The sequence below is a fragment of the Prionailurus bengalensis genome, chromosome E2, assembly GCF_016509475.1.
Source record: "Prionailurus bengalensis isolate Pbe53 chromosome E2, Fcat_Pben_1.1_paternal_pri, whole genome shotgun sequence".
Classification (NCBI taxonomy): Eukaryota; Metazoa; Chordata; class Mammalia; order Carnivora; family Felidae; genus Prionailurus; species Prionailurus bengalensis.
In genome coordinates, this window is record NC_057352.1 from 21,996,755 (window position 1) to 22,023,516 (window position 26,762).

A 26,762-nucleotide genomic window follows, 5' to 3' on the forward strand; every position below is an offset into this window, starting at 1 on the left:
ATCAAAGTGTTACACACTGGAGAGCCCCTTCAAGACCCAGAAATGGTGAGATCCACCCTGGTCTTGGGGCATGTGCACGTGGACAGTGGGCTCACTTTCTCCCTCCAGCTGTGGTCCCGGCTCACCACACTGTCCCCAAAGCACCAATCACAGATGGGCTCTGCTTCATGCGCTTACCCAGAAATCCTGCCTCGGCCTTAGGGAAGCCCCACCTTGGTCCCCTCCGTGGGGTGCCCCATGACCCTGCATGGGAACAGGCACGTGATAAACACATTTTCCATCAAGGATACCATCCCACGTCTGCAAATGAATTCCTCCCCCCCGGGGGGCGGGGAGTCCTGCCAGGCACTTGAACTCCCGATTTCTTTTTAGCACTTTACACCCAGCTTCAAAAATTACTTTAATATCTAGACTTCTGTTGGGAAAATGTTGTAATGGAAATACAGTATTTTCCAAGGATTAAACAAAACAACCTACGGTGAATGGGCGGCGGGGGGTGGGGGGGGTTCTCCCTGGTCTCTGCACAATTGTAAATATAATTTTTAATGAAATAAGGTATAATACAAATGATTATTTATGCCTCTTTCCCCTATTCCGAGCAGAGAAAAACCTACCCAGTGTTTCTGCTTTTCTCATTTCCTAATTCCTAAAGTAATTTAACAAAAACAAACAAGTAAACTGAAGGGAATGGTGAAATAATCGGTAACTCTCGAAAGAGAACAGCAGTTTTTCAGCTTTCAGATGAATTCATTTTGTTCAATGCAGATGTGTTAAATCTATTCATATCCACATATTCGAGATGAGTTATTTTACTACATTGTTGTGCTGTATAAAATGAGTTATTTTGGTGAATTAAATGCTGGGGTGTAATTTTCAAAGGAAACAGAGATTTGTAAATGCGGCACAATTTATGTCAGTGTTCCAATGTGATTATTAAATATTACAGGAAATACGTCTCATAATCTTTACCTTTTTCCTTTTGTCTTTTTTTACGCTTATGTAAGTTGCAGTGCCCGCGGATGTTGCAACTCCGAAAGGGTCAAAGGAAAATACACCTGCTGCCGTTCATTCAATGGCACGTCCCCCCAGAGGACACAGACATTCTCTTTTGCCGATCACCCTGGGAGTAACTCCCGTGAGCGCCCAACTGGCCTCGCACAGCCCTTTACAAACCACAGGGAGACTGGGCGGAAACACAGTTAAGACCCACGGAAGGAGCAAATCCCACGGAGTGTTCCATTTGCCAAAATAGTGGCTCGGAGAAAGTTAAATTAGTTGACCAGTGTATTCGGTAGGGATTTAGCGAGTGTTCCTTGACTTCTCAAACACTTCGCCTACAGTTGCACATCAGCTCCGAGACTCTAGGGCCAGGAAGAAAATATATGGAGACATTCCTTGTCTTTTGGGTCCGTGGCCAACGCCACTGAGCCAGCGAAGGTGACCTCCCCCACTCAGCCCACACATGGCCACAGTCTCTCCTGGATCCAGCTGTCCAGGCCACTCTTACGGATCCATCTCGAGTGTCATGCAAATTGGTATCTTTTTTGTTAGCCCCTGTCCTGGGCAAGCTCAGTGTGATCAGGCTATATTGCAGAAAGTCCTCCTCTTCGTCTCGAATCTCGAAGTTCTTAAACTCCGGCCGCTGCTCAGAACGGGTGCGCTCCCGCTGGGTCAGTTGTAGAAGTCAGAAAATACACCCCGCCTTGCTCCTCTTGATTGTGTGAGGGCAAAACCACGAGTATCAGGGAGAAAGAAGAATGGAGGCCAAACCCCCTGTGGGGAAGGAAGCCGCCGTGCCAGGCTCACGGGCCGCCACCTTGTAGGACGCACAGGCTTTGCCCCGACGGGAGCGAGTCTGAACGCTCCTGAGGTTTCAAATCCAAATATGCCCGGTACTGTGCAAACGTCTTCTCAAATTTCAGGTTGAGAAGAGTGCTTAGAGCTATCCCATTGCAAAACAATTTCACGCAAAGCGCTTGATTTTCCCGTTTGCTTTTGCGTCTGACCCGGGACTGAGCGCAGCAAGGAAAGGAGGTAAGCGAGGACATCACGAGGACCGAGCGGGAGAAAGAGAATCCGCGTTGTGTCTGTTCCAGGGAAAATCTCCTAACACCCTCATCAAGCAGACAAAACAAAAATTAAACAAAGGAAGCAGGAGAGTTAGAGCTAAGGAGTTTCGCCTCCGAATGGAAAGCCCTCCTCGGCAGAAAAGACCCAGATCACTGGTTGGGAGCCGGAGCGTCTCCTCCCTTGGTGCCCAGGAGTTTCGGGGAATCGACTGGAAAGGCCCGGGCAGCCCCACCTTGTCTCTCTTTTCTCTCGTTTAAGTGGGAGCTTGAGTGATTCGGCGGCTGGGTCTGGGAACCTGCCTGCCAAACTCCACCTGCTAAAGGGACCTGCTCCAGCTGTTTCCAAGAGCTCCTCCTCGGCAAAGGTTTATCAGGGAAAAGAGAGCTAATAAAAAAACATGATGAATCAGGAAGCTGAGGAGAGCGGAGTGGCTCACTGTGATGAGTCTCCGCTCGTCCCTCCCGCCGCAGGCGCCTCGGCTCTGCCCAGGGCCCCCCCTGGATGGGAGTTCAGTGAGGAGGGGCTGGGAAGCCACCCCCTTGGGTGGCTGGTGCTGACCTGAGCCTCTCCGGTTTCCCCTTGCACATGGGCAGCCCCGGGGTCATTGAGACGCCAGCACCCATTGGCAGGGCGGGTGACAACTGGGCTCCTCGCGTTAGCCTGGGCGATGCGACTTTGGGGTACACCCTTAGTAGTTCTCGGTCCCCCTCCCCTGGTGTGAGTATCTCACCCTCCTCCCCAATTCAGCATCCAGGCCACTGTTTTGTTTTTGTTTTTAAAGTCATCGTGCGTTTTTTTTTTTTTTAATATTTATTTTTGAAAGTGAGAGAGAGAGAGAGAGAGAGACAGAGTGCAAGTCTGGGGGGGGGAGTAGAGAGAGAGGGAGACACAGAACTTGAAGCAGGAGCAGGGCATGAACCCCCAAACCGTGAGATCGTGACCTGAGCTGAAGTCGGATAAATAACTGACTGAGCCGCCTGGGCGCCCCAAGACCACTGTTACCAGTAGCATGATTTTAGAGGTTAAAAAAAAAACACGCATGTAGATACGCCATGACTCCCAAAGGCACACTAACTTCTAGGTCCAGCGCTCCGCCCGAGGCAGCAGCGGATTCTTGCACTGGAGGGAAAGTGGCTCGTGCAACTGACCGGGAGGTCCCCCGGGGTCCCCAACCGGAGGTTGTCCTCAGGGATTTTCAGCAATAACTTCGGTGCCACCTTTAGACGGCACCTCCTATGACTGGCTTAGGAGAGCTGGAGAGCCCTCGCTGACTCCTGGATCTATTATAGCCCAAGAACAGGGCTTCAGTGCGTAAGACCCCAAGCCCCTCACCGATGCATCTGCAAATACGTACTGGGCATCTCTGAGTCAGATCCGTGCCAGACGACAGAAAGATAGGCCCGCCCTCAAGATGCCAATATTCAGCAATTCACTGCTGCCCCAGAAATAAAGGAAGCTCGAGCAAATACATAACCTCTGCCACATTATTCCCCAATCCAAGTCTTGCTACAAATTTCCCGTTAATAACCCCGTGATGCGCTCGACTCATACGTGCACGTCTTACATACCACCATCCCCCACTCGGCAAACCTGTTAAATCCCTGGGCCGAGAGGCATCAGGAACTCAGGCCTGAGTCACCATATTTTAGAACCAGGAGGAACTTAGAACAGAGGCACAGCACATGCCAAACGGGAGTCTAGATGCTGAGGCTCATTCATTCGTTCAACAAATGTTTACTGAACACCTATTTCGCTCAGCACTGTGCCTGATCTGGGGGTCGGCGGGATGAAGGGGATCTTGTCCATAAGAGTCTCGCACTCAGAGGAGGGAACAGACACAAACGCTGTCATTAGACAACAGTGTGTTCAGCACTTGCTGAGGAACATGCAGGAAAGAGGGACAGGAACGCAGCCTGGGGCCACCAGGGGAGGCTTCCTGGAGGAGGTGAAGTGCTTATCACGGAGCCATATTACAACTGCCTCCTTAGGTATCCAGAGTTCCCTCCTCCACGTGAGCTCTGGCAGGACGGAGTCAATGTCAATGGCATTCTGCTTGGTATTCCCAGCCCTCCATACTGATTCCTTGCTGACATCTGGGGAAAGGAGAAGTTTGCAGACAGAGAGGGGAAGAAAAGGCATTTCAGTAAAAAAAAAATACGCAGGGCAATATATAGACGCAGAGACCCAAAGGTCAGACAACGTAAATCTGATTGGGATACGATGGGGGTTGAGGGGTAGCAGCACTCCGGGACCAGGAGCGGGCGCCCGACTCCTTCCGGGCAGAGAGTCAGTACCAGCCCGTGATTTCACATCTATTTGGCCCTGCACACTTCTCCCGTCCTTCCCAGGCCAATGCAACTCTCAGGGTGTCATACCTGGCCCGTTCCTACTTCTCCCCAAGACAGGAGGGTGGAACACCCTCGGTGCAACCACGTCGGAACAGGTGGCATTGTGTCCTTCGCAAGGACCAAGAGCTCTGCACGTTTCCGAGGGACGCGTGCGGCCCCTCGCAAGGGGCCTCCCGCGCTTGCCTCACAGACCACCGGCTTGTTTGACTTGCTCCCCGTTTTCCTCCTCGGAGCGCACGTCCTTCGTCTGAAACACGGCACAAGGTGCACTTTTGGAAGCCAAGTAGGAGCTTGCCGGCCACCCCCCCACACCCCCCCACCCCCGACCCTGTGCAGCCCAGGCGGCCCTGGGCCTCGAACGGCACTGCCTTCTCCACCTCTCCTTGCTCTCCTTGGCAGGTTTCAAGATTTTCCAACACGGGTAAAACAGGTATTTCCCAAGACAGCTTCTACATATGTGGCAGGGATCTCTTTTTAATAAGGGCTTTCAAAAGCAACCTTCTGCTTCTGAGCTTTGCAAAACGCTGCTCTATAAAAAGTTAGCGGCAAGCCTCGTTAGCTCCCCTACGCCATCCGCTTCCTGTTAATTCAGTGATTAAACATTTTGCCCCCAACTATACATGACATCAGATGGAATGGAGCAATCCTGCCATGAAACGGTGGATATTAAGAAAGAGGATGGGTTTTTTTTTTCTTTTCCCCCCTCTTTCTCCTCACAAATAGGAGATTTACAGTAATTAATGCCATTCCGTTTAATCTATAAATGTTTGAGGAAGTGATGCTATTTGTTCTAAGTGCTACTCTCAGCGAGAAAATGCAGAGTCCCCTCCAATTTCTGACTTTATGCTTAAGAGCTAATGAACTGAATTCTCAGTAAACATTGGCAAAAGATGCAAATGAACAGAGAGAGTCTCCAAATGCAGAGGGACACATGAGAAAGAGCTAATTTTACACAATTGACTCGGTAACCTTTTTGGATCAGTGGAATTAGAGACTGATTAATCAGCCATGATTAGCATTTATTGGAGCTTTGACACCGACGCATTGTTCGCTGTTGTTGTGGTGGCGGGTTTCCCCCTCTTTCTTGAAACATGTTTTCCCCTTCTTTCCTACTTTCTTCCCCCCCCCCCCCAGTTTGTCTCCCGGGGTTCGCAGTTTCTAATACATTTAACTGCCAGTCTATCATTCTGGAGGGGTCAGAGCTAGTCTTTGCGGACTTTTAAAATTAATACTAGACAGTTCTCTTGTGACATGCCCTTACTTCTGCTGCCGCGCTCGGCTGTTTAATTGTGGAGATGGCCTCTTGTGGCCGCATGCTCCCAATGTTTAGCAAGGGTTGGAAATATGGATGTTAGGAGAAAAACTGGCAGATGGCTGACAAGGCATTTTTACTCATAACACACCAGTAAAACTTTAACTCAGAAGATTTAGTGCGAGAGCGTTCCAGCCAGCAAGCTGCAGCCATATGCAGATTTTTTTTTCAAACTTCTAAACTGATGGTTTTGCAAAGTGTGCATAAGCAGCCTTTATTGATTATGATGTTAAAAATTGAAAGCGTCAGTATCATTTAGCTCGAGACAGTTTTAAAGGAAAAATGAACATTCATTTTCATTATGAGCTGCGAAAAGGCCAGGGGCTGGTGAGGTCCACATTCATTAGTTCTTAAATTCCAGAGAGGAATTCTCTCAACTAGGTGTCTCTTCAAAAAAGAAAAAAAAAAAAGAAAAAGAAAAGAAAGAGCAAGACACAAGCGTGTGCACTCGAAGGATAGGAAACCAAGTGCCGTTCGCTTATTCGAGGTTAGGGTATAGGTGGCTCACAAAAGCAACTTGTTGGCTCGTGTGGGGCACAGCCCCCGGACTGCTTCTTGGCACATCGGGGATGGTATTTATAATGTGCTCACTGTGTATTGATCTCACCCAAAACTATGCTAAATAACTCTGAAGATCTGGCAGGAGCCCACAAAACTGGGGCAGGCCGCCTCAGGGGCACTGGCACCCGCCCTAATTCATCCCACGGACAAGGACAGCTCACCTGGGCGAGCCAACCACCTTAACCTCCAAGACATTTTTCCCTCTTTGTCCGTTTGCCTCCTGCTGAGGGGGGGGGAGGCTGTGTTTGGGTCTGGGCGCGCCAGTGACACGGACACGCATTCCTCTGAGGACAGCTCAGTACCAGATGATGTGACATCTCCCTCCTCTCCCGATTCGCTGTTAAAAACGCCCCAAGGCATTTGTTTCTATTACAGCTTAATGGCTTAGTATTTCCTTTTTCTTAAGACGGGAAACCATGGCAGCCTCGGAGAGAAAGCGAACGACCACCACAACAAAAAGAAGAGAATAAGGCCCAGGGAAATCACTCTCCTTTGCACCAGCAATCGAACGCAGGGTTACCCCCGTGGGGCAGAGAAAGGCAGATTCGGTCTGCCTCCCTTCCTCTGCGCTGATTGCTTCTTCCTATCTGCAAATACTGGAGAAATCAGGACCCGTGAGGAGGACTCTCGAGCAAATGGACTCTTCTCTTCACCTTGCAAAGGAGGGGCAAGAGGCTTGGCGAGTGTGACTTAGGCAGGGCAGGCCGGAGGCGGAGCGCCCCATCCAGCAAAGGCTCGCACGCCTGGCTCTGTGCGACGATACTGCAATCTAACGTCGTTGAAGCTCAGACTCTGTGTTAGGATCTGTGACGGGGGCCGCTCCTGCGTTACCTAATCTTTGCAGCCGTCTTATATTTCCGTGTTACAGACGGAAGAGTCTGGTTTGAGGAGCACCGTGCCATTTGATGGCCATCGGGCAAGGGACGTGTCCAAAGACTCCCGGTCAGTATGGGGGCAAAATCCTCCTGGGAGCTCGCCCTGTCTAGGGATCGCACACCACCCGGCTCACGTTACCAGCAGCCCGCATATTCCTTAAAAGGCACAAACAGGCCTGTTTCTCTGTTCCCGCACCTCAGGCCTGGGGTCAAAGGGCCTGTCTTCCCAAAAGGCACTGGAGAGGTAAGTCGTGTGGATTTACATATCGTGCCCGCAGCCTGGAGGGCAGAGCTCTCCAAGTACCGAGAGATTAAACAGATATTCTGTGCAGGACAATCGCGGGTCACATCTGCTGTAAAGAAAAATGACACTGGCTTATGAGTTTTCTGGAACCGCAGGATGAGTATTAAATATTTGGGTAATTGAAGCAGAAAGAGTCATGGTTATGGCTGGAACAATCCTCCCCCATCACCAGACAATTCCCTCCTGGCGGGGCAGCAGTCTCAGGTAAATCCATTACTCCAAAGCTAGGGAGCATCGTAGGGACGTTTTACAAGCTTAATTACCAGAGAGTTTAATAGAGAGTCCTCACCCAGTGCCCTGACAGGTGATGAAGTAACCAGGCTGCATCAGTCGGGTTTTATTTTCTGTAGGGTTGGGCCGTTTGATTGCCAACCAGCGAGCGCGGCCGGGACACTGGCCCCTTTCCTGGCTGGGGGAAACTAAGGCGGGGTAAGCATTTGCACAGTCACCAGAGCACAGCCTTGACTTCTTCTTTGTAGAAAAGTGGTTTGAAGAGCAGGCGGGCATATAGACTCTACGAGAAGCAGCATGTTTTTTCACCTTAGCTGGGTTCTTCCGAGTCCCAGTGAGATCCGAAGCAAACGGCCTAATTCTCATGAGCGTGTCTCCCAGGGCTGAAGGGATGGCATTAAGGGGCACAACTCTGACTTCAAACACTGGGCTGCAAACACTACACTGAGACCGTTCTCAGCCATGTCCGGTGTGGGATCCAGAAAGGTCTCTAGCTTGAGGGAGGAGCCAGGAGGAACCAGAAGGACCACGCGGTATCACAACGCCCCTCGACTCGTAGACAGTTCCCGGCGACTATAGGGGTGGGATGGCACGTCTTTATTGGTCCAAAGTCTGCATTAACTAATGCTTATTGGATGGTGAATTATAACAGAAACTCTGTTAATGTGTGGGAGAGCCACATGAATATCAAACAAATTCATTATGATCGGTGCTATTACAGTGAATACCAAATGAGTTCATAATGATGGAACAATGAAAGTGTTACCGATAGATTTTATTTCTGTAACAAATCCTCCATGTAAAAGCCCCTCCTGTAGTGTTAATTCTAATATAAGTTTGCATTTGAATATTAGCCTCATCAAGTAAATGATGTTTTTCAATAGCCCACACAATAACACCCAGGGCAGTGTTTTGTTCAGTTTGGCTTTCTTGCCACTCGGACCAGCCCTGCACCCCACAATTTCCAATCTGCCTATAGAGTTGGATGACTGCTCTAAAGGGGTCACATTTTCCTTTGAGTGTCCAATCATTAGAAATTCATTTAGCATTCAATGTAGTAACACTAATGCGGCAGGACAGGATGAGTCCGAAATTCATCTTGCATTCACATAGATGGGACGTACTTCGGAAAGAGTGCCACCGTAATTCAACGTGAGTTTAGCCCTAGTTCATGGACACGTTAAAAATAAAGCGTCACTGGAGAGGAAGGCTCCATTTCTCCTGATGGACATCTGGAATTTCGTGGAGTCACAGCTATCATGTCAGAAGAGTTTTTCTAGCCGGGTCTAAAGCCACTCAGAGTGTGGACACTGGTGCTCCTCCGGGCCAGGGCTTGGGAGGCAGAGGCAATCGATCTGAAATGTACTGATAGCTTGAAGGCGAGCCAACGTGTGTGGTGAGTTTGCTGTGCTCCAGACGCCATGCTGAATGCGCGTAGGTTGCCGCTTTAAGTCGGGGAGCTCGGTGCCATTTATACCCAATTTACAGTGGAAGGAGCGGGCGTTTAGAGAAGGTTCTGGTTCCATGCCTTGCAGGTAACGCGTGAAGGAGCCAAGAGGCAAGCCTGTGGTCACATCCACTCTCCGGAGCCTCCTCTTGAAACTGTGGCTTCCCTCCCAGAGCTCAGCCAAGTTCAGGGGCTCAATATATATTTGAATGAATGCACCGTTGAAAGGTGTCCTCTTGGCCAAAGCAATGGCACACTCTGCAGAGAGTTGTTAAGTGATATTTCAAGCTCAGGCACCAACGTCTCCTGTGTATCTTTATTAGCTATTTCCTGGGACCAAATGGTGGATTCCAGAGAATAATAAGGTTTATATTTCTTTGCGCCCTCCTGCATCTGAGCTCTTCTGTGCCCCCCCTACTCCCCCCCATACACAAATAAAGAAGAAACTCGGAGGCACCACGGAAGAGCCTGAACAATCCCGCCCAGCCCTTTGCAGCGGGCTGCTCTTCCCACTAGGTGTTTAGCACAGAAAATGACCGAGTCATTGCCTGTCATTTCTGGTCTGGGGAAGACACACCCAAATGCCTTACACAGGACTGAGCGACCATCTTCTCAGTGAAGACCTCATTAAAATGTACACGTGCGCGTGTCCAGTCACACCCTCCCAGCCTCCTGGACGGAGCGCGCGCGCGCGCACACCCGCACACGCATACGTCCACGCGCGCCCGCGCGCCCACGCCCACGCCCACACCATCTTAAACCGAAACTCAGACTGGCTGATTCCCAGGCTTACAGTTAGCTCCCTATCAAGAATTAATGCAATATCATGCACACACCATTACTGAAAAATTCTACGCTGTTTTTTGCCAAGTGTTCCTATATAACAGTTTTATCACAAGTCTGACAGCCTCCATAAAAATTCCAGGCATTCTATATCAACAGCCCTCTTTGTACTAAGTTATTAAACATTAAATTTTTATTCGTCATTTGTATTCTGTTATGCAAAATAAGCTCCTTGATAAGATGTGTCTTCTTAATTGGGCCCTTGATGCTTCTTGGATCGGAGTTGTCAGATTAGCTGGAAGAAGAGGCACTGCGTTGAGCCAGCTAGCTACCAGGAGACCAATAGCTTTGTAACAACGATATTAAGTTAGAGAGGCCAAATGGAGGGCAGCGCCAGGCTCAGGTGAGGCTTTGCATCTGTGCATGTCTTATGCTCGCGCTCTTTTCTCCTGGCATCAGCAGGGCTGATGGAAATAGATTTGTTTGTTGTTTACAGCATGCAGCTGTGGGCAATGCTGCATGGGAGTTGTATAAGATTGAAGCAAATTTGTACTGAGACTAAAATATTGAGCTTTGCTCCCGTCAGCAGTCTCTGGAATCTTATTGTCGAAAACTTTATCTAGTTGTAACCTTCCCCAGGGTGATTTTCATTTGCAGCTGCCCTGTTCCGTCTCTCATCTCCTGTCCCCCACCGCCACCGCGGCATTAGTACTTAGCGGGAGCCAGCCAGCCAGCCCCGGCCGGAGCTCCGGCTCCTTCCTGACAGGGCCACACAGAAAGGCCTGGTGACAGGGCGGCCATTTTCTCTCCCTGAGCCCTGCCCGCCTGCCTCTTGCCTGCCATCCCGCGCCCAGCTGGACGGGCTCCGGGGAGGGCGACCGCTCGCCTCCCAGCCTGGCGCGGGGCTGCCCAAGGCCCGCCAGATATTTGAGCAGGGAGAAGGCAGCTGAAAATAAATGATTTGTTCTGTATTGGAGCGCATTTGTGTACCTTTCCAGAAATATTTCTACTTTTACCACACGAAGCCTGTTTAGAGTATTGCAAGTTCCTCTTTGTCTTCGGAAGCTGCTCAGAGGGAAAGAAAAAAGAAAAACAAAACAAAAAAAGACTTTCCAGGGACCCCAGGGTAGTGTCAATCTTCGATGGGGATTTGTGCCTCCATTGTAAGGTCCGGCTGGTCTGGTCGCCGAGTTGAGTGAATTTTCCCCGGCGGACGCGTTAGTGTCTTTAAAAAGTAAGGTGTGTGCCTAGGTCTATCTGTGTGTGTGTGTGTGTGTGTGTGTGTATGTGTGTGCATGTATAAGGGGCAGCAGCGTGGGGGAATGTTGGTTCTCTGATGTACAGAACATTATTCTCCGATCTTATACAGCTATTGACCATCGTATTTGGGAGGGTGGGGAAGGGAATATGATTCTCCCTTGCTGGTAGGCTCTGAATCTCCTTGACCAGACAGGAAAGAATGCCTCTGGGCTGGATTTGCTTCCTGTGCTGAGAAAAGCCTGCTATCCAGATCCCACGGGAGGAGGGGAGGCACTCACCCATCTCTGCCTTGCGGGCCAACAGAAAGGCCACTGTCCACTTCCTTACGGATACAAAGGCTCCAAGAGAGAGTAGGAAGAGGGCCCAGACCTTCTGCTGGAGTTCAGGGTCTCCCTGGAGTAGGTCTTCCACACGCTTGAGCTTGTACCTGGAGAGGACTCTACCTTCTGGGTCATTCCACACTGACATGTGTCTGTGGGGACTGGGATTTGGCTGCAGCACCAGTGAGATGCTGAACCTTTCAGAAGAGATCTCTTCCGTCATTCAGCAGCTTTACTTGCATTTTCTGCTTTGGTAGCCATTGTGATTGGTCTCCTAGAGGGCCTTCTCCACGGGTGAGTGGCAGGTCCCCACCGTAGGCGTGAGGGTGGCGGTGTCTTTGCACCTGTTGACTGCTGGCCGAGGTCTCACAGAGACACTGTGTAAGCGGAGAGGTGGCCAGGTGCCTGGAACAACGTGCAGATGTAGCCTACACTGTTTGTGTAGGACTTCTTCCCCCGTCCTGTCATCTGATCAAGGGACCAGTGGGTTACCCTCAAAATGACTGTGGCAAGAACAGAACTACTAGTGACACCAATGTTTGCCATTGTATACACCAAGCTTCTCTGGGTTTCAAGAGACAGAAGTTCAACTCAGTGTTGTTTGAACTAACAGGTAAATGGGAACATATCATCTCCCAGGGTGAAATGTAGGAGTGGAAGAGTTGGCTTCGGGCATGGCTGAAATCAGAGGCCAAATGATGCTGTTATCACCCTGTCTTTCTCCATCCCTCTCCTCTTTGTCCCTCTCCATTAACATCATCCACAGGCAGGCTATCTCCTCACAGCGCTGCGATGACCTCCAGCAGTGCTAAGGTTATATTACTGCCCGCTCAGAAATCCCAGTGGAAATGGTGTGCCTTGTTTATGAAAGCACTAGCCCAGCCCTCAAATCACAGGGCCGATTCTCATTGGCCCAATCTGAGTCATAGGTCATCCCAAACCAGTCACTGTGATGCTAACTAGACATGTCGTCATGGACATTTCATAGTTGATACACATATTGAATCATCACGTTGCACACCTGAAACCAACGTAGTGTTCTATGGCAGTTATATCTCAATGAAAAAAAGAAAAAAAAAAGACGATTAAGTGGCCAGAACTGGCTCACATGTCGGTCCTTAGAACCCAGCTGTGGGGTCAGCCCCAGCATGGATTGAGAGTGGGGAGGACTGACTCATCAACAGCCTGGAAAGAGGACAAAGGTAGAAGGAGCTGTCACTCCAGCCGTCCCAGTCCTCAGGCTTTGGGTGACGCCCAGCCTTTTAGCTGCACGTGGTCTAAGACTTTCGTAGGAGGGTCTTTTTTCATGGAGGTCCATCTGTATGTAAATCCATCTGTATTTAAACCTGCCCCATGTTCACGAAGATAATGAACCTCTTAGCCCAGTATATTCCTCCATACACTGCAGATTCCTAGAGTGTCTAATGTACCTTTACATCAGGCACCCAACATAGTGAAGGGCCCAGACTCCATGCTCAACTGAGTTGACAGGTGAGTTCATAAACGGCCCGCATTAAGGGCTCGAAGCCCGTAGCCCAAGTGGAAAAGAAATAGAAGAGAGGGGACCCATCGAAGATCAAAATTCAAAGTTGAGAATCAGGTTTTTTTCACCTTTAGCCTCACTGATAACACAGCAAGATCTAAGTGGTTAGAACAGCTACAGAATTAAGGCCCCAAATTGCCACTGACGATAAAGAGATACGATGGCCTGACTTAGTCTCCAAACAGGCCCAGACTCACTGGGGAAATGCCGAGCCCTCCATCCCTCCAGTCTCCCCACACACAGGCTATGAGGATGATAAAAGACAGACATTATCTACATTCTAAATACATATAGGTTAATGAAAAGATCACCATTTTCTGGTAATCCATAATTCTCCCGGGGATAAAGGACTCCTTCCTGGACATTCAAGAGCCAATAGCCACTTGGACTGGAGTGGCCTTGGTTTCAGCTCCTGGCTGTGTTTTGACATTTCAAATTTGTAGAGGTCATGTGTGCAGCAGGAATGGCTTGCTAGAACACTGATGATAATATTCCTGGCAGGCTCAGGCGCTGGAAATTCCGGTTTCAAGATATCTCATTATCTGCAGGTGCCATAATGGGAAGCTGAACGCAGAGCTGTCAATCATGGAGGAACATTTGGAAACGCAGCAACCACAAAAAAGCTTTCCCTGACTTACCCCCTCTGCTCAACGGAGGAAAGAAGGAAGCTCAAAGAAATGGTCTCACAAGCAGTTCAGCGCCATCAGATGAAACACTGATGGACTTGGCCATCTGAGGTATATGGTGCCCACCAACAGCAGGCCACGGGAAGAGCCCCAGAGAGCACTCGCCTCTCTCCAGAGTCGAGCGTCAGGGAGGCATTCCTGTCTGCAGACCTGGTGTGGGTTCTCCCACCTCCACACCCCGGGGGTTCCACTGGTAAGACCCCCCCCATGGAGGCATAGTCACACCCTTGCTGCTGGAGCTAGATGCTGTTCTGGGTTCTCTAAAGACTTGCCCTTACAGTTCTTAACAAGGGTCCTAACAGGTGGACGCGTGTGGACAACCGCGGATAGTTTCGTCTACACACGTGGAGGGTGCTGGCAAGGGCAGGGGCTCGAGGGGACCGGGACCGCGAGGATCCCGGTGCTTTTGCTGTTGTTGTAGTGTGGCTTCACACTGGGGCCAAAAAGTCTCAACAACTGTCGAAACTAAATTGGATGTGCTGCGATTATTAAAAATTAACGCCTCCCACCTGACAAATAAGCACTTGAAAATGGAACCCGTAAGCGGAGGGGCACGACGCCATGATTTAGCAAGGTTCCACTAATGGCTGTGTTGTTGGCTTTTGCTGGTGACTCCCAGGCAGCCTGAGGACAAGATGTGGACTTGAGGGGCTTTCGAGCCAGAGCCCTCTTGCAAAGACCCCTCGGCCAAACAAAACGAATGAATGAATGAAGTTTCATTCTTGCTCAGCGCTAAAGGTACACACTGGCTACAGAGAGGAACCACCCATGGAGACGCTTCCTGGAACAGCCAGGATCTACACAATGTGAGGGGCGGGTGGGGTCTACCACAAACTCGTGTGGGGACCGCTTCTCAAGTGGCAGCTGCTACTTAGTTCTGACTAGTTTTTGCCAGGAAGAAAGGGTTGACCAGAGATCTTCTAGTGTTTCTTTCTTTTTCTTTCTTTCTTTCTTTCTTTCTTTCTTTCTTTCTTTCTTTCGTGTGTGGCAAATATTTCTCTGTTTTTTTAAAATTAATTTACTTATTTTGAGAGAGAGAGAGAGCAAGCAAGTGAGGGAGGGCCAGAGAGAGAGAGGGAGAGAGTGAATCCCAAGCAAGCTCTGCATTGACAACACAGAGCCCGATGTGGGGCTCAAACTCATAAACCGTGAGATCATGACCTGAGCCGAAATAAAAAATTGGATGCTTAACGGACTGAGCCACCCAGTCAGTGCCCCTGATATCTTCTAGTGTTTCAAAGGAAGTTAGAAATACAAATTTTTACTTAGTTTGTTTTTAATTTCTGGAAAACGGATTCAGATTTTAAGAACAATTTTTAAAAATGCTGTGCTTTGAGGGCGCCTGGGTGGCTCAGTATGTTGAGCGCCCAACTTCAGATTACGTCATGATCTCACAGTTTATGAGTTCGAGTCCTGCATCGGGGCAGACAGCTCGGAGCCTGGAGCCTGCTTCAGATTCTGTGTCTCCCTCTCTCTCTGCCCCTCCCCTGCTCATGCTCTGTCTCTCCCTCTAAAAAATAAATAAACATTAAAAATACCGTGCTTTGGATCTTTTACTTACTACTTCTTTAATATGAACTAAAAGGTAATTCTTAAATGCTAGAAACCAAGAATTAGGCTAGGTTATCTATAATCACCAATAAACACATCTCAAATCCTTTTAACTTTCCCTAAAAGGAAGTAACTTTAGTTATACGAATGGCTTTCCTTTCATATAGGTTACATGATTTTTATCCTTAATGGAGTGCTTCGTTCATTCATTCATTCGTTCCTTCACTCAACAAAGAGCTGTCAAGCTTCAGTTGTGTACCTGAGCCATAACAGGTGTTGCTGGAACAAAGATGAATGGAGCTTTCCTTAAGGAACTCAGGGCCCAGCTGGCAAAAGAGAATGGACACGGGAGGATATTTGCTGGATGAAATGTATGTGCCAAAGACAATGCCCAGGCCCCGTGGGAAGAGGTCACTCCCGCTGGGCTCTAAGAAGGGGCGTGGTTGTCCGACACCTGCACCTCTGGCCCCTGGGAAGATTCCCGTGCTGCTTCTGAGGACAGTGTAAGCAGGAGGTCACCGCTGCAGAAAATGCACAAATGGTGTTTGTTTACTCAAACAGTGATGTTCACAGAGGGCTACGGGTCACTTACAGTGCATTTAAGAAAAGGCGACTGGGTTTTTAGAATGAAATGTAGAGCATGGAAAAGATGAGGCTCTAGGGAAGGCCGGAGGTGGATGGATCATGAGCAGGGATGGGAGAGGTGGGCACATCCTCTTACTGGGCTTCCAGGGTGTGATGACTAATTTTAGTGTCAACCTGACTGGGCTAAGGGGTGCCCGGAGAGCTGGTAGAACATTATTTCTGAGTGTGTCTGTGCGGGAGTCCCTGGGAGAAACTTCCAACTGAATCAGTGTACCAAGTGGAGCAGATTGCCCTCGCCGGCATGGGTGGGCATCGTCCGATGCATAGACAGCCCGAACAGAAAAACAAAGCAGAGGGAGGGTAAGTTTGCTCTATGGGCTGGGACAACCATCTTCTTCTGCCTTTGGACAATGACGCTCTTCTCTCAGGCTTTCCGGCTCGGACCAGACTTATGTCATTGGTTCTCTGATTCTCAGACCTTCAGACTCAAACTGAATCATAGCACACGCTTTCCTAGGTCTCCAGCTTACAGACAACACTGTGGGACTTCCCAGCCTCCATAACCATGTGAGACAATTCCCATAATCCCTCTCTTTCTCTCTCTTAATATATTTTATAGATACAGATATAGATATATAGATATACATAGAGTATATTATATATAATATATATATTAATATATATCTCAATATTTAAGTGTATATATGTATATATATCTCAATATATATGTTTGTGTGTGTGTATATATATGTATATAATGCATATATATGTACATATATATGCATATATATACACGTATATATATGTACATATATATGCATATATATACATATATATGTGTGTATATATATATACGTATATATGTGTATATATATACACATATATATGTATATATGTTACTATATGTATATATGTGTTACTAACAGTGGGATCTTCAGCAAATGGTCTGAGTCTCAGTTTCTTCCTTTGTAAAACAATCCCTTCTCACAGCCATGTGTTGTTTTGTTTTGTTTTGTTTTGTTTTGTTTTTTCAGCAGCCTCCATGCCCGGCATGGAGCTTGAACTCACAACCCTGTGATCAAGAGTTGGATGCTCTGCCGACTGAGACAGCCAGGCACCCCCCACAGCACGGTTGCCATAACTGAAAGAGATAATATGGGTAGAGGACTTAGCCCAGTTCCTGGAATGTCACAGGAGTTCAGTAAATGTTTTTGTGGACAAAAAGAAAGTACATCTTTATACGAAGTCAACAAACACAACACAACACAAAAGTCAATTGCCTACATAGGAAACAGGCTGCTTCTGAAGGAGTGAGTTCTCCATTATTACAAGTGATCAAGTAGACACTAGGCAGAAGGAACCTTTTTCTCTACATATGGCTTGAAGAATGTTATTACATAACTTCAAGTTCCTTTCTAATTTTGAGCCTGCAGGATGCTTAGGAAAGAATCAGGTACCATACAAGTATAACGTGTGTGTGTGTGTGTGTGTGTGTGTCTGCATGTGCACTAACACAGAAGACAAGCGATGGGATCTTTAGCTACTATGACAATTAACAACCACGAGTGAACAAACGAATGATTACAATAATTTTACTTCACTTGAGCTTTGCATGTAAATATCGGAGACAGTCGACTGTCTCTGCTAATACACCTGCTCAGTTCCCCAAACAAACAGATGTTGTACCGTATCCTCATGAGATCAAAAGAGGCGCTCTCACAATTACAAAGGCTTGGGATCCCTTGGACACCGCAGCAGTGGCAGCAGGAGGGGCACCATCCTGGAGGTGGCAACATGATGGGACCAGGGGACACATCCAGGCCTTCCCTGCTGCTCTGTGCATGTTTCCCTGCATGTGAGTCCCTGAAAGCGACTGGCCTGGAAGCCATATTGGAATATCTTCTGACAAGCTACTAGGAAAGTCATTTGATTTTTTAAAAATTAAAAAATAAAAGAGAGGAGGATGTCTGATCAGTTTGTGGCTCTCCCAAGTCCCATTCCTTGAGCGCTTTGATGTCCTTGTGTCTTCCTTCCCTTCTGTGTGATGTTGAACACTCCTTCACACAAGATGACCCCTCTACCTTGAGCCACTCAGTGACGCTGGTGGTTTATTTGTTGCTGCGGGTGTTTGCCCGTGAACAGAAGTAAAATCCTAGGCCAAAATCAATTCCAGTGGTCGAACTTCTGGCTGGAGGGAGTGGTGTATAAGGGAATCCACTGTGAGAGAAACAGAACAGGGTACGTTCTAAATGAAATTTCCCCATAGAGGCATCTGCCTGGTTTGCTAGTTTGCCCCATGGGGCCCCATGGGTTGCCCCATGACATAAAGATTTGAGCTTCCCAGAGGTGCGAGAAGAAACCACTTACTGTTTTTCACTCCACTGGCTGTGTTTTACTCTGAAGTTTTAAGAAATTGTCCTTGAACTCAACCTATAATTTGGTCTTGGATTCATTAACTAGCTTTCACCCAACGGGAGCCATTCTAGAGACTCCCCAAGCTCAAAGAGTGTTGGCTGAATCCACAGGCCACCAGCGCCCGTCCACCCATCCACCCTCTCCCGGGGGAAACCTTGTCCCCAGAGCCTCCTTGCCTCCCATCGCAAACTAGCCTTCGAAGCTGTTCAGTTCTGCCCTGTTCCACCTAAGCTAAAGAAAGTGCTTTTACTCGTATTTAATTGTCTTTATTCCTTCCTTTTGGCCTTTTTGAAAAAAATGGCTTCCAGGGCTGCCTTTCCCCTGGCTGTGTGTCCTTCATCAGGTTATCGAACATCTCTGAACAGCAAAAACGCAGATAATAGTAAGTGGCCTGGAGTGGCTTCCACTGGAAAAGGTGGGCTGGAAAGGCCCCAAATACCACCAAAACGCAAGTGAAGAAGGTGACTGTTTTCCTTCTTCCTTTCTTCCTCCCAACCTTCACTCCTCTCTCCCTTCCCGCCTTCTTTTAAAGAAGAGTTAATAGTGGAAACTCCAACGACAGCCAGGAAACAAGCCTGAGTGACCATTGTCCGGTCTCTTGAATGACTGATCAAGAGCCTGGACCCAGGGCATCTCTCCACCCGGATGTGAGACACTCAACAGGACCCAGGTCATGCTCATGTAGCCTCAGCCCCTCCCCGCCCCTCCCCCCCCCCCCCCCCGGGCTCCTGTGCCACAGGCTTCCTCCCCCACCACTCCTCCCTGGGAGCCGCCAGGCCTCAGCAGCACAGCCTCGTCCGTGCTCCAGGGCTGGCGGTACAGACCAGGAGGGGACACCCTTCATTATGAAAACCTCGCCTTGAAGACGGACTTTGCGGTGTTTCAATGGATTGATTCTTTCCGGCAACATTTTCTTAAAGGCTTCTTTAGCCTCGTCATGAATTTGAGCCTTTGCGAAAGGCATGTGATTGACAGAGCCACAGACTGGCAGCTTGAAGCTTTTCCCAAGACTTAGGGTTTACAGCAGGCTGTCTGGGCCCAGGTGAGCAAGGGAGAGCAGGAAAGAGGATAGGCCCTTGGCTTTCATTTCGGAAGACAGCCGGATTACCTGGCAAAGGTCTTGGGGATTGTAACTTTCTCCCGTCTGCATTGCCCAAGTAATTGCTTCAGGGTTTTGTGAATTCGAGGAACATTTTTTGAGTCTCCAGGATTTGCATGCTGGATGACCACAGGATGCAAAGTAGGCTGAAATGGTCCCTACCCTCAAGGAGCTCAGTCTGGCCAAGTAACTAAACAAAAGAACCGCAGCCACAGAGGAGGGTCCCCCTACAGGGCAGAGATCGCTGGGCTGAGACAGCATGGATGCGGGCTGCTAACGGAAGCTGGGGCTTGAAAGAATCACATCATGAGGACACAAGGGCAGGGAACGGCACCTCACCCTCACTTATGCCTTTGCTTGGATGGGCTTCTCAAGTTCAACTAGCACAGCCCCTCACAGGGTGAGTGTTCTCTCATGGCGGGAGCGTCAGATCTGCAGAGGAATGCCATAACGTCAGGGCTTGAACATGCCCAGGTTAGAGCATCAGGGGAGTCCTGGAAGGCACGTTAAGATGTTTGGGATTTGGCTTGGCGCCTGGGTGGCTCAGTCGGGTAAGCATCCAGCTCTGGGTTTCAGCTCGGGTCATGATCTCGCGGTTTTGTGGGTTCAAGCCCTGCATCAGGCTCTGCACTGGCAGCACAGAGCTTGCTTGGGATTCTCCCTCTCTCCCTCTTTCTGTGCCCCTTCCCCATGCGGGCTGTCTCTGTCTCTCTCAAAATAAATAAGTAAACTTAAAAAAAAATACTAAAACATGGGCACCTGGATGGCCCAGTCGGTTAAGTGTCCGACTTTGGCTCAGATCATGATCTCACGGCTCATGAGTTCGAGCCCTATGTCGGGCTCTGTGCTGACAGCTCGGAGCCTGGAACCTGCTTCAGGTTCTATGTCTCTCTCTCTCTCTGCCCCTTCCCTGCTCATGCTGTCTCTCTCTGTCTCTCAAAAATAAATAAACATTAAAAAGAATTTAAAAAACAATAAAATGTTTGGCATTAATACTACAGCCAATGGAGAATTAGGGAGCCTTTCTGAGGAATCACGTGGTATATGCCATCCCATGTTTAGAGACGTCTCTGCCTGCGGCTTGGAGGGCAGGTTGGAGAGGGGATACATCAGAGGCGGGGCTGCTCGGTGGGCTCGAAGTTTCCTAGTGTTGGGGTGGGTAGCGAAAGGGAGGACACAGCGGGGATGCTCTAGGTCCTTCCTCCTGTCAACCAGGTGGACGTCAGTGAGTTTGGTCGTGACCATGTTGACAAAAGTATTAATGGAGCACACAGGAGACACATCTCATAGAAGTTTGAGTTTGGTATTTCAGAGAGAGGGCTGACGATGCTTCAGATTCTACTAAATACTGGTCGAGTCCATCATTCAGAATGGAACTACACTAATTCATCCTGGGCACCCCGGTACAGACTGGCGGTCGGGCTCTAAGTTCACAGCGCAACGCATCTCCACCTCAGTCGTCTGACCAAGTTGACCAGTCATTCACGGCTGCCCCGGGGTGACCCTGGGCGGGAGGAGGTTGTTTGCCGCCTGCGGGGTTCGCACCTGCAGTCCTCAGACCCCAGAACGCACAGGTGTGTGGGGACCAAGGCCTGTTCCCAGCTCCAGGGTTTTGCAGGCATCCTCTCAGGCACTGCGTCTGAGCACCTATCCTCAGCAAGAGGTCTGTGATACTCCTCTGTGAAAGGATCTCCTGCCTTCCCCTTGTTTTGGGGTGAATTGTTTTGTTTGATCAGAAGCATGAGATCATCCAGTGCCGGTTTTTAATTGATGACATTCAGTGATGCATTTCATTTGCAACAATTAACAACAACAAAAAAAAGGAGCCCACACAATGCCTTAGGTTAGTTCAGTTGACTGACTTGGTATTAAAAAATAAAAAAATAAAAAGGAGCTGGCAGGCACCGTCTTCGTGAGTCTTCCAGCCTTTTCGGAGTCTGCTCTGCTTACTCCCGCCATTCCCCAGGTGTCTCTTTCGTCCTGATCGTTGAAGGCTCCTGCCGCCCTACCATGGTTTAAAATAGGACGGGGTGAGCAGCATCCCCCTCTCCACACTTTGCGCCTTCATCGGATTTCACCCAGAAACAGGCATGAAAACGAAGGAAGGTGCCAGAGACCCCTTTCCCTTACCCGGGAGAGATCTGAAGGAAGAGGAAATAAACGGATGAGAAGGTCCCCACCAAAGTACCCTGTTGGGGAAGTGGCCTTCGGAGGACTCCAAAGGGAACTCCACCAAGATCCCGGGTGGGTCATAGCCTGTCTCCCAGGCAATACTTCAGAGAGTGACATGACGGAGCCAGTAAATTACAGATTCTTCCAGGAAGGGTGCCAGAGAACTTGACATTTCACATTCACTCACACATTGGCAGCTGTCACCACGGGTAACAAAATGCAGGCACTACCTACGGCTCAATAGGTAGCCCGTCCCCCGGAATTTAGAAGCACCCATCTTAATCTCTGACAGCCCAGTGGCCAGGGATGTGACTCCAGACGCAATTCTGATGAAACATGACTGCACGCATGTACCAGGAACAGTGTTTTGTGAACGTGCAAGTTGGGCTGAGCATAAAAACCAGAAAGCAGACAGCTTTGGACCGTATAGGTTTGGCTCCAGATATTTTCACATTCCTCTGTGTGAGTTTTCTCCTTACTTTAAAATAGGGCATTGTCATTGCAGAGAATGTAGAAAACTCAGATGAAAGAGACGAGAAAAAATCTGCGAACATCTATAACCCCCTCACCAAATATAATTATTTCTTGTTGTAAAACCTTTGAGATATATAGAAGGTAGGAGATAATATAATATATGTGGAATTAGCAAGTGTATAAAATAATATAGTATAAGGTGTTATGTAAACACACATGCTCACGTGTGCACACACACGCACACACACACACACACACACACCTTCTCTCCTAAATTCAGAGAAAGCGTCATAAGAAATACCGTAGTTTCTTTGTTTAGAGAGGGGGTGGCGATTTATTCAATGAGCAGAAAAATGTTTTTTACTCAGCAATAAAATGTTTATTTATCCATTCAATTTCATTCTGGTGTATTCTTCTAAATCGCAATTAAAGTTATCAAAATTTGAATCTATGCTTTCTTTGTGTTCAATTTCTCTTGGCCATAAGTGGTAATGCCCAGCTTCACGGGAACGATGCTCTTTCAAAAGCCACGTTGGCAATCTTGATTTTGATATCGTCTCACACTTTTATGATTGACAGCCTGTCTTTGAAGCACATGAAAGGTAATTAGGATTTGGTCTGCATTTCCTCTTTGATTAGACTTTTAAATAAACTACCCCCCCCCCCCCCCCCCCCGTGATTGAGACATGCATTCTTTTGAAGGCAAGGGTCTTCTCTTGAAAGTCAGTTGGAAGCTTTAGGCAGATACGAGTTCGGCGCTGAGAAAGTCCTTCATGAGTTAGACAACGGGACTTCTCCCAAATGTGAAATGCCTTTGCCTGTCTCTGGGAACCTGCTGGTTTCCACTGCTGTTAACTGCGTTGTCAGGTGTGTGACAGTCAGTCTTTGTCCACGTTAACATACTGGTTTTATCCTTAATCATGGCACCGTCTTTCTAAAGAAGTTTCGATTGGCAACCAGGAGGCCAAATTTAAGTTAGCGTTCTCTTTTCAATGCTAATGACTCTCGGCAGAGGCGAAGTTCAGACAAACGGGTACACTTCCATCTGGAGCTAAGTTTGCCTACACATAGATAAGGACAACAGTGCCCCAAAGTACTCACCAAGGGCCAGCTAGTTGCTCTTCAGACATACCGCATGCGTCGGAGGGCCCATATTTGAATCCTGGCTCACCGCTTGCCAACCCAAGACCTTTGACAACTCTTTACATCAGTTTATGGAGACTCTGTGAGGATGGAAATGGACAAAATGGCTTATCGCTGGCACATAATTCAGGTTCACTGAGCGCTTTTTCCTTACCCTACCCTGCGCCTACCCTGTGCCAGGCTTTTTTTCAAGTGGTTTACCTGTATATTTTTTTTTTTTAGGGAAACAGGGGAGGGGCAGTGAGGGAGAGAGAGAGAATCCCAGCAGGCTCTGCACTGTCAGCACAGAGCCTGATGCAGGGCTCGAACCCACCAACTGAGAGATCGTCACCTGAGCCAAAACCAAGGGTCAGATGCTTAACAGACTGAGCCACCCAGGCACCCCCAAGTGTTTTACCTGTATCAACTTACGAATTCCTCACTCCTGTCTGCCAGGTAGGTACTGTTCTTATCCATGTGACAGATGAAGAAACTGAGGCATGGCAGAGTGAAGTAATTTAGTCCATATTCCTTAGCTGGTAAGTAGTGAAGCCAGGGTTTAACTGGGTGGTTTGGCTCCAGACCCTAAGTACTATGCATACTTTACTCATGCAGAATGTGTGCATTTACATAAACCTGCGCCCTAGGCGCTTATGCATGACACATCCTCTTCTGTCTCCCCCATGTCTCTACAGGTTCCCATAGCACATCCTCCATCCGGGCAGCGGTGCAGCCTACAGGGTGCAAAGAGATGACAATTCTTAGCCGCCTCCTTATTGTTGGGTGCTTAGCTCATTTGCAACCTTTCAACATTATAACTAATGCTCTGGCAAAATCTTGGTAGCTAAATCTTAACACACATTTACTGTTAGAAGTGGTATCGATGGGTCGCGTGACCATCCACCTTGGTTTAAGTAGGACTGAGGAGTTTTCTCGAAACGGGGCTCCTACTGCCAACCTAGGGCAGTCCTGGGCAAGCCAGGAGGGTTGGGTCACAAGACTTTTTTGCATCTGTCGCATTTGCTAAAATGTTCCGATGGTTGTGGGCTCCTTAACGTCGGGCTAATGGCTATAAAAATGAGGAAGAGGAGGGAGTCTATCTGGTTGGCCTTTGGAGAGTGGCCCCGGCCTTGTCCAGGGGATTACCATGGGGACTATGGATGTCAGGAGTCCTGAAGAGGGGACTCGATGAGTCACAGAGACCAGTAAATAAATGCAATACAAGGAAAGCCTCGACACCGAGACATGAGGTGTCAAAACAGTCAGAACCACAATGGGGAAGGAACACCATGGCAGCTTCACAAAACCACGGCCAGCGTGGCCAAGGACATAAAGGGGCATGTTTGCGCTGACGTCAAGACCCGTGTCAATTCTTGAAGTCAGTGCAGTGGGCTTATCCATGCTGGACTTCTCTTCAGCAGTTCAACTCGGCAGACGTTTCCTCTGCGTCTCCTCCGTGCCTAGCGCTGTGCCAGCTGCTGGAGGTCGAGAAGAGGGTAAGCGTCTCTGAGGCGTGGTACTTATCAGGACCTGTGGCGTCCCCACCCCTTGCCAGACACCCAGACCCTCGCGTTGTCTTCATGTATTCATTCATTAGGCAAATATTTACTGGTCCTCGGCACAAGGCAGCCTCGTGGAATTTACAGCTTTCCTCTCTGCCTGGCTAAAAACATTCTTAGGAAAAAGAAAATCTAATCTGTTTTCACCGGTAAACCTTTTTGAAACTTAATATCATTTTTTAAAAATATTTATTTATTTTTGAGAGTGTGAGTGGGGGAGGGGCAGAGGGAGAGAGGGAGACGCAGAATCCGAAGCAGGCTCCAGGCTCTGAGCTGTCAGCACAGAGCCCGACGCGGGGCTCGAACTCACGAGCCACAAGATCATGACCTGAGCCAAAGTCGGACACTTAACTGATGGAGCCACCCGGATGCCCCCCTTAGTATCATTTTTCAATATCTCACCTTAAAACATACCTCTCCCTGTTAAAGGGGGCTTCCAAGTCAGGCTGTGGGCAGGGCAAATCTGGGGAGACACAGGACCCTCCTGTCCAAGCCGGCATCACACTAAAGCCAGCCTGCTGTGAGAACAGCCACACAGCCTCGCGTAAGGAAAACACAGACCTGCTCCTTTCTGGGTCTGAGCAAAGAGGGGGGGGCTCCAGGTGAGGACAGGTGCCCGGGTGGCCCGCTTCAGGGAGTAGTGAGCAGCTAGTTAAGGGCTGGGCCCCAACTCCTGAGGCTTCTCAGCCCTCTGCCCTCCTTAACACTGTGCAGTCACAGATCATGCCGAGAACATCATTTCCAAAGTACAAATTTCCTATCCTAAGATTGCGGGAAAGACATTTTATTCTGATGGGAGCTACTCCTTATTGAGCATCCATCGTGATCCGGGCACTGTGCATAAAGCTGTTGTGTTTCGGAAAGACGGTCATGGAAATACCCGATTTCAGTAAGCTGGACAAGGTAAGTATTAATATGTCAATTTTCATAGAGTAAGGATGAAGGTCCCTCAGATCCCCCACCATGAAGTGATCACAGTCTAGCCTCAAGAAACTGGCTGACTTTGGCCAATAGCCTTCCTGACTTCCTTCCTCGGGTCTCGTCTTGCCCTGGGACCAGGGGACCCTGGTAGCCATCTTGCTTTCCTCTGGCCACCAGGAGCCAGCAATGACCCACCTCACCTGGGCCCCCCAAAGCACCCCTCCTTGTTCCCACTTGCCCACCGTGTGGCCCATCTGAGGTTTGGATTCCCCACCTCACACCCCAGAGGGCTGGGCTTTGGGCAGAGACTCAGGAAATCCCAGTCTCTCCACCCTCATGGCATTGAGTCTGCCTTCTTGGGGAACGCTGACCGCCACTCGGGTGAGCTCTGTGTACACACTGCATCGTACCCGTCTGCATTCCCAACACCCCACCTTTTGACTTCAAGTCCACACTGAGCCCCACCTAACGCCAGGTGCTGAGTGGGCCTCTACCCAACTGCCTGCCTGTGCCTGCCTTCCGAGACTTCAGAGGCCATCTCTTCCCAGGACGCCAAGGGGTAGCACCTCTGAAAGCAGCCGCGACTGCTGGAGCCCCTGAGCGAGGCGTAGAGCTGAGTGCTGCCATCCAGCTTTGAGCTGGGAGGTGTGGGCAGTGAGCCTGCTGCCCAGGGTCAACTCATTCACCGTCCCGGGAAGTCAGGAAATAATGGCGACTCAACAGGCGTGAACCTTGGTGAGAACTTCGTGTATGCCGCGTTCCATTAGTGGCTGCATCTCAACCCCATGGGGTAAAAAGCATTATTCTACCTCTGGCAGGGAACCGAGACTCATAGAGGTAAAGTCACCTGTTCGAGGCCTCATGGCTCATCAGGGACGGATCTGGGAGGCCAAACCCAGGTGTGTGACCAGCGCACTATCCTGCCTTTCTGCCACTTCACGCGAGGCCCCCCGAAGCCCGGCTGGTGGCAGAGATCTCGAATCACTTAATTGTGTGTGTGTGTGTGTTTTAGAATGAGCTATAAATGAGCTGGCATTTGAAAATCAAAATCGACATCATCGAAGTATAAAAATAATGAGGTGGGCTGTATACAGCACATTGGCGTGTGTGAGCAATTTGCACAA